General features: G+C 40.8%; 1 protein-coding gene across 1 annotated transcript in view; it reads right to left on the reverse strand.

Annotated features, from left to right (window-relative positions):
* AMZ1 (archaelysin family metallopeptidase 1) overlaps positions 1 to 13,668 on the reverse strand; it is a 31,050-nt gene that overhangs the window by 2,106 nt on the left and 15,276 nt on the right. The window lies entirely within an intron of this gene.

A 13,668-nucleotide genomic window follows, 5' to 3' on the forward strand; every position in this document is an offset into this window, starting at 1 on the left:
ATCTGGGCAAAGAGCTAAGAAGACTATTCCCTTCTGTGTACATCTCCATTATGACTGCAACCTTTTGTTTGGGCTCCCATGAACATCAGAGGGCAGTAAGCCAAGCCCCAGATGGTATCCATGGTAACTGCCAGAATGCCCAGGAGTCACCCTGATGACAAAGGACAAACTTGTCGGAGCAAAGGTGGCTTTAGAATACAGAGGAGGGTTGTGAATTTCCCAGACCACTTAGGACAAACACAGATGGGCAGCAAGCCTTGTGTGTATACCTGCATCATTTCCTTTCCTGCATGACTCGGCTCCTGTGAACGCCAAGAACTCTTCCATTGTATTTCCCAAAAGTGGGCTGAGGCTGGAACAGTCCCAACTCCCCTTCTCCCCACTGTTTCCCTCCCACCCACGCAAACACAGTCCCCTGAGGCTAGAGAAGTCATCCTCCCTCCCCCTCTATTCCTCAGCAGTGATTTATGCATACTGGGAGGGAAGGAGACTGGAATATCTGGAGCTGTCTGGGCAGAAAAGAGAAACAAGATTGCTCCAGCTCCAGGCTTGTGAGCTTTGGTAGACCACATCACACATCTAGAGGCCGGGAAAACGCACTGTCGTCCCCCGCTCCCCCTCCACACACATATGCGCGGCGCACACACTCGAGCTTAATCAAGTTATTTAGTTTACAGTTGGGGCAGCAGAATGTAAACTACTTGAGCAGGAATTGTTATGTTTTTTAAAAATATAGAATTGTATTGATATATTTTGTCTTCACATCATTTATATCCTGATGTATTTTATATCCCCGCTATAACCTAATAACGAAGAAAAAAACCAAAGAGATGGGAGGCAGGGAGAAGGGAACGGCCCTCAGCAAAACCAACCAACACATCAAAAAACACCTGTTAGAGGTGGGATAAAGACGCTTTCATTTTGGTTCTTCCCAGGCCCAGCACAGGGCCTTGCACATAACAGATGCTTCAGAAAGGCTTGCAGAATTCAATTGAATGGAATTTGTGCACTGAAACCCTTAATATTCTGAAGAACAGGGCTATGTAGAATACCCTGACTGCCCCAAGAGAGTCTGTATCAATCACAGGCCCCTCTTCCTCTTTAAAGCAGGGGCTTCCATTCTATCTGGAGTTGTGGCTTTGGGATGCGGAGTATCTATTAGCTCGTGTTGATGGTAGCTCTCCTAATCCTACCCTTGCCACTCCACATCAGGTCACTATGTGATCATCCACAGTTACACTTTAAATGGGGAGGGGGGGGGCGGAGAAGAGATACACGACTTTTGATTGGTTTTCCCTGAGTCCCCCTGTACTCTTCTTTAAGGGAGAAATAGTTCATTTTAGCATGCACATCAAATACATAGAAAAATGTCCTTCTCCTAAGCTACTTTCTCAACCATGCTGCCTCCACATATATGGGCATAATAGTGTCTCCATGTTCTTATCGGTGCATGTAGGCCTGTGTTTAGAAACCACATGTGGGTCATTTGTAAATGGACCTACACAGCCTCAGCTTAACAGATGGAAGCCGCCCAGGTGTGTGATACAGTATTTTTTAAATACTGAAGTTCATTTAAAAAAATACTTTGGGTTGAAAATAATTTAAGCGTCAATAAATAAAAGTCTCATTTTTAAAACGGGAATGACGTTTCAATTTCTTTAACTGTTTTTGTACTTGAAGCTTTAAGTTTTTTTATATATATCTCAAATTCTTAATCAAGTTTTTCTTTATACTTGGGCAAGTTCTAAGTGCCAGTTTGCAGATGGCCAATAACCTCATTTTTTTTGTATTTAAAATTTTAAAACTACCACAAGTAGCTTAAGTGTAGTTACTGTGCTAGTGTCCAGCGTTTTTGCTGTTGAAGACATTTCAGTCATATCTGACTGTTTGTGATCCTATTTGGAATTCTCTTGGCAAAAAATGCTGGAGTGGTTTGCCCTTTCCTTCTCCGGCTCATTTTACAGAGGAGGAAACTGAGGCAAACAGGGGTAAGTGACTTGCCCAGGGTCACACAGTAAGTGTTTGGAGGCCAGATTTGAACTCGGGAAGAGGAGTCTACTTAATTCCAAGCCAAGTCCTCTATAGCGAACTATTTTGGGCATGTCGGTAATCTGCTATGCTAACAGCAGAGGGCAGCATCACCACACTCAAACTGAGCACCAAACTTTGAGGCAACATTGTATCTTCTAAAACAAGAGCTAACCATATTGAGTCTCGTTTTCCTTGCTTCCTCCAGGTTTCTTGATCTTTCCCTGGGTTAATTCTTCTCTTTCTGAAACCACTTACAGATGCCCAAATTTCAATAGTATTTGAGGCAAATATCCTGATTAAATCAGTTGATAAACATTGGCACTATGGACAAGGCACCGAGCTAAGAGTGGGGGATTCACTAGACAAGATTGTCCTTGGCATCACAGAGTTCACAGTCTGATGGAGGGGACAGTATGCAAACAACAAATCTGTCTTATTGTGTGAGATAAACTGAAGATAATCAATAAGGAGAAGGCACTAGGATTAAGGGACATTGGGAAAACTTTCTTATATAAGGAAGGTCTTTAAAATGGGACTTGAAGAAGCTAGGAGGCAGAGATGAGGAGGAAAAGTATGGGGGTGGGCGGGGAGAGAGAGAGACAGAGACAGAGAGACAGAGAACAGCTAGGGACATTTCCCTGATACAGATATAGGGTGTATTGGAGGAGGAACAGCCAGGAGATCAGTACCACTGGATCGCCCAGTACTTGAAGGTATAAGGTGACTGCAAAGGTAGAAAGGGACCAGATTATGAAGAGATTTACAAGACAAACAGAGGTTTTATAAATGTTTGATCCTGGAGGTAAAAGGGAGTTACCTGAGTTTATTGAATAAAGGAATGATATAGTCAGACCTATGCAGTAGAACCTGGATTTATGAATTTAATTCGTTCCGTTTGTCATGTGATTTGTTCGTATTGCAAAGCGAATTTTCCCATAGGAAATAATGGTCGGTACCACATCCCCAAAAATATTCATATAAATATAATTATAATTTTAAGTAAGTTTTTTGTCCCTAATGCACCTGATATACAGTAGCAATGATTAATACACAATATAAACCAAAAATAAAATAAATTAACCTGTACTTTACCTTTGACAAGTCATGGTTGGCGTGAGGGAGACGAGAAGAAAGAGGAGGAGGAGCAGGAGGAGGAGGAAGGGTTATTGCTTGGAAGGAGAATCTCCTTCTATGAGAACATCAGGGATTTCAGCGTGGGGAGTGTTGTCTCTTATGCTACTTTAGTTAAAAGTAAGCCTGACACTGCTGCCTTCACTTAGTTTTCATTTTTTAGAATCACTTTCACGTTTTAGCTCACTGATTTTTTTTTTCACGTTCACTTCTGACTAGGAATCTATCAGATTCTGTCTATTCTATCAAAATCTATCAGTTTTTTCAGAATGTCACAGAAATGTGAGCATTGCATTATCATTAAAAATATTTGTGGCTCTCATTGCTACAGTCTTATTTGGGTGACGTTTTACAACAAAATTTTGATGTTCGTACTGCGAATTTTTGTTCAGCCTGCAAGACAAATTTTGAGAAAAAATTTTCGTCGTCCCACGAAGCACACGTAAACCAGGTTATTCATAAACTGAGGTTCTACTGTACTTTAGGGAGATCACTGACAACTGAATGGAAGATGGACTGTAGAGGGGGAGACCTGGGGTAGGGACACCAGGCAGCAGGCTATTGCAATAGTCTAGGCACGAGGTAATGAGAGGTTGGACCAGGGTGCTAGTAGTGTCCGAGAAGAGAAGACGGTGCATTTGAGAAACAATTTAAAGAAAAGGTCAAATCAACAGTCCTTAGCAACAGATTGGATGGAGGGGGTGCAGAGAATGAATAGATGACACCTAGGTTGGGAGCCTGGGTGACTAGGAGGATGGTGGTACCTCACAGTAAGGAGGAAGTCAAAAAGAGGGGAGGGTTTGGGGAAAAGATAACCAGTTCAGTTTTGAACATGTTGAGTTAAAGATGTCTACGAGACATCCAGTTAAAGATATCTAAAAGGCAGTTGGAGATGTGAGACTCAAGGTCAGCAGAAAGCTTAAGGCTGGACAAGAAGATTTGAGAGTCATCTGCGTAGAGATGACTATTGAAGATGACTGAAGGAATGGCCCTGTTAGTCTTGGAGCTTGGAAAGGTGTGAGGAATCTCTCCTAGGATTGAAATGTTCTCCATTTCCTCTAATATGTTTCTTTCAAGAATGAAGCAGGAGGACACTTAGGTGGCACAATGGATAAAACACTGGCCCTGGAGGCAGGAGGATCTGAGTTCAAATTTGACCTCAGATCCTAGCTGTGTGATCCTGGGCAAGTCACTTAACCCTGATTGCCAAAAAAAAAAAAAAAATGAAGCAGGGCTGAAGGAAGAAGAGGAAGTTGGCAAGGAGGGACAGCTTTGTACCCAGTTTAATTACAGAAGTTCTGGGATTCAGGAGCACAAAGACGGGAAAAGATTTCAAGTGTACACTCTGTCTGGCTCAGACTCTGACATCATGGGCATCAAAGCCAAATGCCTTTTCCCTGCCCTTATGACACAAAATCTCAGAGACAAACTCTGACCTATAGAGGTCATTTAATGTAATTGCTCCTCTCTATTTTATGAGTGAGGAAACTGAAAGACAATGACTTGCCCAAGGTCACTTACCTGGTAAAAATGCCAGAGCTGAGGCACAAACCTAGGTCTTCTGACTCCAAATACAAACCTCTTTCTATACTAGAAGGTATTCAGTACATATTTCTTAAACTGGATTGGATGGCAGTACAGCTAAATTGTGAAATGAATAAAGCCTGGGCCAGGAGTTAGGAAGATGTAAATTCAAATCCAGCCTCAGATACTTTCTAGTTCTATGTCCCAGGGCAAGTCACTTAACCTCAGTTTGCTTCAGGTTCCTCAACTGTAAAACGAGGCTAAAAATAGCACCTACCTCCCAGGGTTATTGTGAGGATAAAATGAGATAATATTTGTAATGCACTTGGCAATCCTTAAAGCCTACATAAATAGCTATTAATTTTATTATTACATGAGCTGATTCAGAAAGCCAAACCAGGTATTTTTGCTGTTCAGCTGTTTCAGTCCTGTCTGACTCTTCATGATCCCATTTGGAGTTTTCTTGGCAAAGATCCAGGAGTGCTTTGTCATTTGCTTCTCTAGCTCCTTTGACAGATGAGGAAATTGAGGTAAACAGGGTGAAGTGATTTGCCCAGAGTCACACAGCTAGTACAAACTAAGGAACAGTATCTTGCAGTCCAGGGGTTCTTAACGTGGAATCCATGAACTTGTTTTTTTTTTTAATATGTTAACGTTTGTATTTCAATATAAATTGGTAGTCCTGTGCATTTTATTTTATGCATTTAAAAACATTCTGAGTAGGGGTCCATAGATTTCATCAGACTGCCATGACTCAAAAAGAACTTCTATAATAGTCTCATCCCCTATTTTGACAAAAAAGGAAACAAGTCCAAAGAAAGGAAAGGATTTGCCCACAGTCACATAGCTAGTTAGCAACAGAAGCCAGATCTCCTCATTCCTGCTTCCATGTTCTTTCTGATACCCTCCCCCGTCCTCAAAAAAACCCCCAAAAAACCTAATTTGATCCATCCATCTTCACTAGCTGTCTCCCTCTGTCTTTTCTCCCCCTTATGGTTCACATCTTTGAGTAGGCCTCTACTTACTGCATCCATTGGTTCTTCCACTGACTTTCCTCTCACTCTTTTAAATCTTTGAAGCCAGGCTTCCAACTTCATCATTCAACCAAAACTGCCTCCTCCAAAATCACTAATGATCTCTCTTTTTTTCCTTTTTTCCTTACACTTTCTTTTTATACTAAACTTAACATTATGTGAGTGTTTCCAGATACAACTTACAGTCTTTTTTGAGCTCTTTTTTCCAATTACATGTAAATTTTTTTTAACATTTGTTTTTTAAAATTTTGAGTTCCCAATTCTCTCTCTCTCCTCTCCCTCCTCTCCTCTCTCATTGAGCAGGGAAGCAATTTGATATTTTATATATGTGTTCTTTTTTTATTTTGTTTTTAATTTATGGAGTAAAACAAGCACTTCGACAGCATAGTACAATAAAAAAGATGACTGTATATGAAAAGGCAAATCTACTATGCACAACTTGCTGTTGCTTTCAAATATACAACAAAATTATCATGTAAATTTCTTTTTTCTTCCCTTCCTTCCCTAGAGCTCTAGAGATGGCTACCATCAGACACAAATACATATATATAAGAATTATTTATATGATTATATGTAAATATTTATTATATTTCTATGTTGTATTTAAATATTTTTATTTATTATATTTCTATGTAAATATGTAAAACGTAAAATATGTAAAATTAGTCTATACATCAATTCTTTCTCTGAATACAGATAGTACCTTTCTTCATGTGTCCTTTATAGTTAATTTGGATATTTATAATAGACAAAATAACTTTTTCAGTCAAACTCCTTCTTCATATTGCTGTTATTGTATACAGTGTATACATTGTATTGTACTGTATACAGTGTTCTCTTAGTTGTGCTCATTTTTCGTGCAAGTCTTTCCATGTTTTTCTAAGATCACTGAGCTCATCACCTCTTATAGCACAGTGATATTCCATCACAATCATATACTACAACTTGTCCAACCATTCTCCAATTGAGGGACATCCCTGCAATTTCCAAGCTGCTGTAAAAGTTTTTGAACATATAGGTTTTTTTTCCTTTTTCCCCCATCTCTTAACTGACAAACGTAATGGTCTTTTCTCAGTCCTCATCCCTCTTGACCTCTCTATGGTCTTTGACCCTATTCATCAGCCTCTTCTCCTTAATATTCCCTCCTCTCTAAGTTTTCCTCACCCTACTCTCTCCTGGTTCTTCTGTCTGACCACCCTTCTGTCTCCTTTGGTGGATCTTCATCCAGGTCATATCCACTAGCAGGGGTCGTCTCCCCAAGCTTTATCCTGGGCCTTCTTCTCTTCTGCTGTATTATTTCACCTGGTGATCCCATCAGTGCCTATGGTTTCAGTTCTCATCTCTTTGCATATGACTCAAACCTAATTAACGTGTTCCTGACCTCCAGTCTCGCATCTCCAACTGTTCATCAGACATCTTGAACTGGATGTCCCATAAATATCTTAAACTCAAGATGGCCAAAACTGAACTCATTCTCTTTTCCCCACAATCCTCCCTTCTTCCTGGAGGGTACCACCATCCTCCCAGTCACCCAATCTAGGTATCATCCTTTACTCCTCACTCTCACCTCCTCCTCATATCCAATCTCTTGCCAAGGCCTGTTGACTTTACCTTTGTATCATCTCTCATATCTATTCCCTTCTCTCTTCTGACACTTTCACCACCCTGATGCAGGCCCTCATCACCTCATGCCTGAACTATCGCAACAGACTGCTAGTTGGCCTCCTTGCCAGAAGACTCTCCCACTGTGATCCTTTGTCTACTCAACTGTCAAACTGATCTTCCTAAAGTCCATATCATGGTCATGACCATATTGTCCCCTTATTTGATAAACTCTGGTGGCTCCTTTTTCCCTCCAGGATCAAACATAAAATCCCCTGTTTGGCTTGTAAATCCCTTCATAACCTGACCCCTTTCTAATTTGCCACTCTTGTTCCACCGCCTTCACGCCCCCATATCTTCTCTGAGCCAATGATATTAACTGTCTTGCTTTTCCTCACAAAAGCAATTCCACCGGCTGTCTCCCATGCCTTGAACACTCTCCCTCCTCATCTCTGCCTTTTAGCTCCCCTGGCTGCCTTCAAGTCTCAGCTTGGTACACCTTCTACAAAGAGTTTTTGCCCAGTGTTCCTTAATTTAGTGCCTTATATTTGTTGGTTATTCCAATTTATCCTTTCTATATCTTGTTTGTACATGGTTGTTTGGGTGTTGTCTCTCCCATGAGACTGTGAGTTCCCTAGGGCAGGAACAGTCGCCTCCCTTTGTATCTCCAGCTCCTAGCAGTGTGCGGCACACAGTAGGTGCTTAATAAATGTTTACTGACACCATGCTGCATTCTATGAAGTGAGGATGACCTTGCCTCCCTGACTTCCCCCTCAACCCTTCTCTGTTCTCCCCTGAAGAGGACAAGTTATAAAGACCTTGCCAGGTAGGTGGTGACAGACTCAAGTTCCAGAGATTTTTCTATCAGTCTGAAAGCTTTTTGAGGGCAAAAACTATGCATGTATGATCCTTCTATTTCCCCCATCAACTAACCTGAGGTTCTGTATGCACTAGGCACTTAATAAATGTTTGCAACATCACATTATAATTTGAGCTTCCCTGAGAGTATTGGTGAAAACAGTCACTGTCGGGGAAAAGACAATTAGGAAAACAGGAAGGAAGTGAACCTCAGAGGCCAGTCCAGTGTTTTACAGATGAGGAAACTGAGACCTATAGAGATAAGATCCCCAAATAAAAGTAGAAATAGGACAGAGTGAGCAGAGTTGTCCATCTGACCTTTCTTTTTGCCAGTGGTTGGGGATGAGAGGGAGCAAGAAAAGAGCATTTCTTGGATGAAAGGTTGGTTGACCCTCACAAAATTCTCATAAAACTGCTTTTTAAACTTCCCTGTTGATGCACAAGAACTTCTGGGGCTTGTCATCTCCCTAGGTTTCTGCAGTAAAGTCAGCTGTGGGCCCTGTTGGCAAAATGGTCTGTCTTAGTTATTCACTTTTATCTTCAAAATCTTCCACTGGCTCTGCTTCAAGCTCTGATCTCCCTACCTTAAAAATCTGCCTTCAGCCCCAGTACTTCCCCATCCCCTGCCCCCTGTGATGGAGCTTTGGATGTGGAGTCAGAGAATCTAGTTGCAAATTCTAGCTCTGCTCGTTGCTAACTGTGTGACCCTGGGAAAGTCACTTACCTTCCAAGCCTCAGTTTTCTCACCTGTAAATTGAAATGGCTGGGCTAAATGGCCTTTGTCAGCTCTAAATCTATGATTATATGACATCTTCAAGCTACCCTCTTAGCTTTCTCCTTTGTCAACAAACTTCTCAAAAAAGTATACTCCTTACCTCCCTTATTTCATCACTTATTCCTCTAACACCTACAATCTGGCCTCCACTTCCTACCATAGGACTCCCAAGGGTCATGAGGGACTTCCTAAATCCAATGGACTTCTTGCTTATAATTATAATAATTATGGCTAGCATTTCTATAGCTTAAGGTTTTAGAAGAGATTTACACGTCATCTAATCTGATCCTTCAAACAGTTCTGTGGGGTAGGAAACTGAGGCAGATGGAGGTTAAGTGACTTGCCCAAGATCACGTGGCAAGTACGTATCTGAAAAAGGATTAGAACTCATGTCTTCTTGGCTCTAAGTCTAGCTCTCTATGCACACCACACAGCCTAGCTGTCTCCTTGATCTATTGGTGGTATGTTACAGTCATCTCCAACTTGACTTCCATGATATGAAACCATCCTGGCATTCTCCCTCCCTCTCTCCTTTACTGACAACTTTCTTCATAAATGTTGATCATTATCAGAGGTTCTGTTCTCTATATTGTTAGGACTCATGAAGACTCTTTTAATGAGGTTCAGAGGAGGCAGATTTGCAAAACAGACTACCCCAGCAGTCCTTGAACAAGAAAGTAGTTCTGTCACTACATGCTCCACAGGCCACTCTCCTTGCATCTCCTGTTACTCTTTGTCCCAAGACTGGCAAATTAATTAATATTCTTGGTCCATGCCCGTCAGCATTTGATAATGTGTTCCCCACTCTGTGGGACTAAATTCGGATGAAAGACCCTGGTTTGGACTTTGCAAATGCCCGGCTTGGCAGCTATGTGGTGCAGGAGAGCTAGGTTAGGAGCTGAGACTTAACATCTCAGATTGGGACCCTGAGCCATTAAGATTTGAGTTCAAATCCAGCCTCTGACATTTACTAGCTGTGTGACCCTAGGCAAGTCACTTAATCCTGTTTACCTCATTTTCTTATCTGTAAAATGAGCTGGAGAAGGAAATGGCAAACCACTTTAATATCTTTGCCAAAAACAAAACCAAAACCTAAATGGGGACTGGAAGAGTCTAACACAACTCCACAACAACAATAAAAGTGTTTGGCAGGCATTAAAGTGGTAGTTATTACTAGTATTATCTGCTATTATTTCCTTCAATAAATTCATTCATTCAATAAATGTTTATTAAGTACCTATTATGTGTGCTATAGCCACAAAATTGAAACAGTCTGCCCTTCCCTGAAGTGCTGTGCATTCTATTACCCACCTCCGCCTGCTCGAGGGAATGAGAAGAAAGGTCTTAATGGCACCTAAGCTGGGCTCTGAAGGGAGCTACGGATGCTATAAGGTGAGGGAGGAGCTCATTCCATAAGAGATGGGTAACTGGTAACAGTTTGACTGGAACAAAGAATGTGTGAAGGGAAATGATCTGAAGTAGGACTGGAAAGTAGGTGAGAACCAGATTATAGATGGCTTTCAATTCCCAGTTGATAAGTTTATTTATATTTTATCCTAGAGACGATAGGGAACCACTGACGATTTTTTTTAGTAAGCAGATGCTATGGTTGTGAGATAATAATTGTCAAGCACTCAGCACGATGGAAATTTTAGTTGGTTTTGTTACATTGGTGTGTTAGGAATAGCAATTTCGCAGCTGTGTGGAAGATTGAATGAACCTGGATCAAAGCAGGCTTGAGACCAATTAGGAGATTGCAGTGGCCCAGGAGAAAGGGCTGGGTGGGGCTGTATGACTTAGGGTCTCGGCCGTGTGAATGGGGGAAAGAGGACAGATGCAAGAGATGTCATGGAGCTAAAACTGTCAAGACTTGGCAACTGATCAAATAAAGTGGATGAGGGAGCAAGAAGAGTCAAGCATGATTCCAAAGTTATGAGCCTGACTAACAGGAAAGATGAGCATGAGTAATTCATTTTATATACATACATATATGTATACATATATACATATACACTTACATCTATACATATATACATACACTTGGGTGTATGTGTGTGTATGAAAAGATAGGTGCACCATTAAGAGATGCAGAAATTTGGAGGAGATATGGCTTTAGAGGAAAATATGTTTCCATTTGAGATGTTGATGGGCCATTCAGATAGAGATGTCCAGCAGGCTGTAGGTAATCTGAGAAAGATTTGGTATGGATATGTAGATTTGGAGTCATAGGCATAGAACTGATGGCTGGATCCATGGAAACTGATGAGACCATAAAGAATATTCTGGCATTTATACAGTACTTTAAAATTTGCAAAGCATTTACACATATTATCTCACAACAACCCTGTGAAGTTAGTGCTAGTATTATCCCCATTTCACAGATAAGGAAACTGAGGCATGGAGAGGTTAAGTGACTCTTACCAGGGTCACACAGTTAGTATCTGAGGCAGCATTTGAACTCAGGTCTTCCTGATTCTAACATTCTGTTCCCTCAGTCACCTCGCTGAGAGAAAAGGGCTCCACACAGAGCGTAGGGGAATGGCCACACTTAATGGGAGGGAGGAAGAGGATGATCCAGCAAAAGAAATGAGAAGGAGAAAGAGCAATCAGACAGATGGGAGGAAAATCAGGAGAGAAATATGTCACAAAACCCAAGGGAGAAGAGTAGCCAGAAGGAGTGGTGATGAACGGTATGAAAAGCTGCTACAGACAGGTTAAGCAAGGGGAAGGAATAAGAAAAGACCGTTGGATTTAGCAGTGAAAAGATTGCTGGCTCCAGAGAAGAGATGAGAAAATAAAAGTACTTCCCACTTTTTCTTTGCAGAGGTTGGGGGAAGTTGAGGAAATATGAATGTACCACATTGGATACCCTGTCAGACTCGTCTGATGTGCTGTTTGGTCTTGCAAAACTGCTTTTTATTCCTTCTTATTGTTACTCAATGTGAGGGGGGAGAGAGGAATGTAGTCAGATATGAAAGTGATATAAAAACAAAAGATGCAAATAAAAATGTTTGAGAGATCATTGGTAAACGTGAAGAGTACATTGAACTGAGAAATATTACTGTTGTCAGGAAGTGTAAAAAAATAGAAGGAGTATATGGAACAATTTCTACAAGTCTGCATTTGAAAGGGAGAAGAGATACAGGATGATGGGTTAAGAGAAGAATCAAGCAGTGGTTTTATAAGGATGGAGGTGACCTGGCTTTGTGCATAGACATCCTTCCCCACTGTCATTGTGGGGAAACTTCCTGGTGCAATGGTACCCTGCCCCCTCACTTAGCAGCTAGGCTGGTAATGGGTCAGGATGAGTATTCTACCCCAGGTGAATCATCCGCTTCTACCATCATCTCTCTGTGTATACCTATTTTATATGTGTGTGTGTGTATGTGTGTGTGTGTGTGTGTGTGTGTGTATGTGGAGAGAGAGAGACAGAGAGACAGAGAGACAGAGAGAGAGAGAGAGACAGAAAGAGAGAGAGACAGACAGACAGAGACAGAGACAGAGAGACAGAGACAGAGAGAGAGAGAGAGAGAGAGAGAGAGAGAGAGCGCATTATTCAAAGTGCTATTTAAAACCCCAATCCTTCCAGGTTTCAATGCCTCATTTTCAACTGCTTCCTGGCATTTCCTCACCTATAAAATAGGAATAGTAATTCTTATTCTAGTTATTTCAAAGAACACTCATGAAGATGACACTATGTGAATATGAAATGCTGGAATTTTTATTATTTTTTTTAAATTTTCTTTCTTGGAGTTCAGTTGATTCAGTCATGTCCAGCTCTTCATGACTCCATTTGGGGTTTTCTTGACAGAGATCCTGGAGTTGTTTGCCATTTTCTTCTTCAGTTCATTTTATAGATGAGGAAACTGAGACAAATAGGGTTAAATGAGTTGTCCAGGATCACACAACTAGTAAGTGTCTGAGGCCAGATTTAAACTCAGGAAGATGAGTCCTCCTGACTTCAGGCCCAGCATTCTATCCACTGCACCACCTAGCTGACCTATTTTATTTTCTGTCCACACTCAAATTCATTCTGCATACTATCACCAGATCAGTAATACTAAGGAAGGGATTCATAATTTGGGGTCCATGAACTCGGTTTTGAAATATTATAACTAAATTTCAATATAATTATGTTTTCATTTGTAACTCTCAGTATTTTATGCTTTTAATAATATTCTTCTGAAAATTGGCACAAAGAGGGAATAACAACATATGTAGAAATCTATCTTACTCTACAGGAAAGTAGGAGGGGAAGGAGATAAGAAAATGGGGGATGAAGGAGCAAAACATTTTTGAGGAGGGACAGGGTGAAAGGAGAAAGTGAACAGAATAAAGGGGAGAGGGAGAATAGGATGGAGAGAGGTACAGTTAATAATAGTAACTGCAAAAAAATTTTGAAACTTGTTTCTCTGATAAAGGCCTCATTTCTCAAACATAGAGAACTGAGTCAAATTTATAAAAATAAGAGCCATTCCCCAACTGATAAATGATCAAAAAATATGATCAGTTTTCAGGTGATATATTTATAGTCAAATGAAAAAATACTCTAGCTCACTATTGATTGAAGAAATACAAATTAAAACAATTCTGTGGTACTACCTCATACCTATTAGATTGGCTACCACAACAGAAAAGGTAAATGACAAATGTTGGAAGGGATGTGGGAAAAATGAGACATTAATGCATTGTTGGTGAAGTTGTGAACCGATT

The sequence above is a fragment of the Notamacropus eugenii genome, chromosome 3 (assembly GCF_028372415.1).
Source record: "Notamacropus eugenii isolate mMacEug1 chromosome 3, mMacEug1.pri_v2, whole genome shotgun sequence".
In the NCBI taxonomy this organism is placed as follows: Eukaryota; Metazoa; Chordata; class Mammalia; order Diprotodontia; family Macropodidae; genus Notamacropus; species Notamacropus eugenii.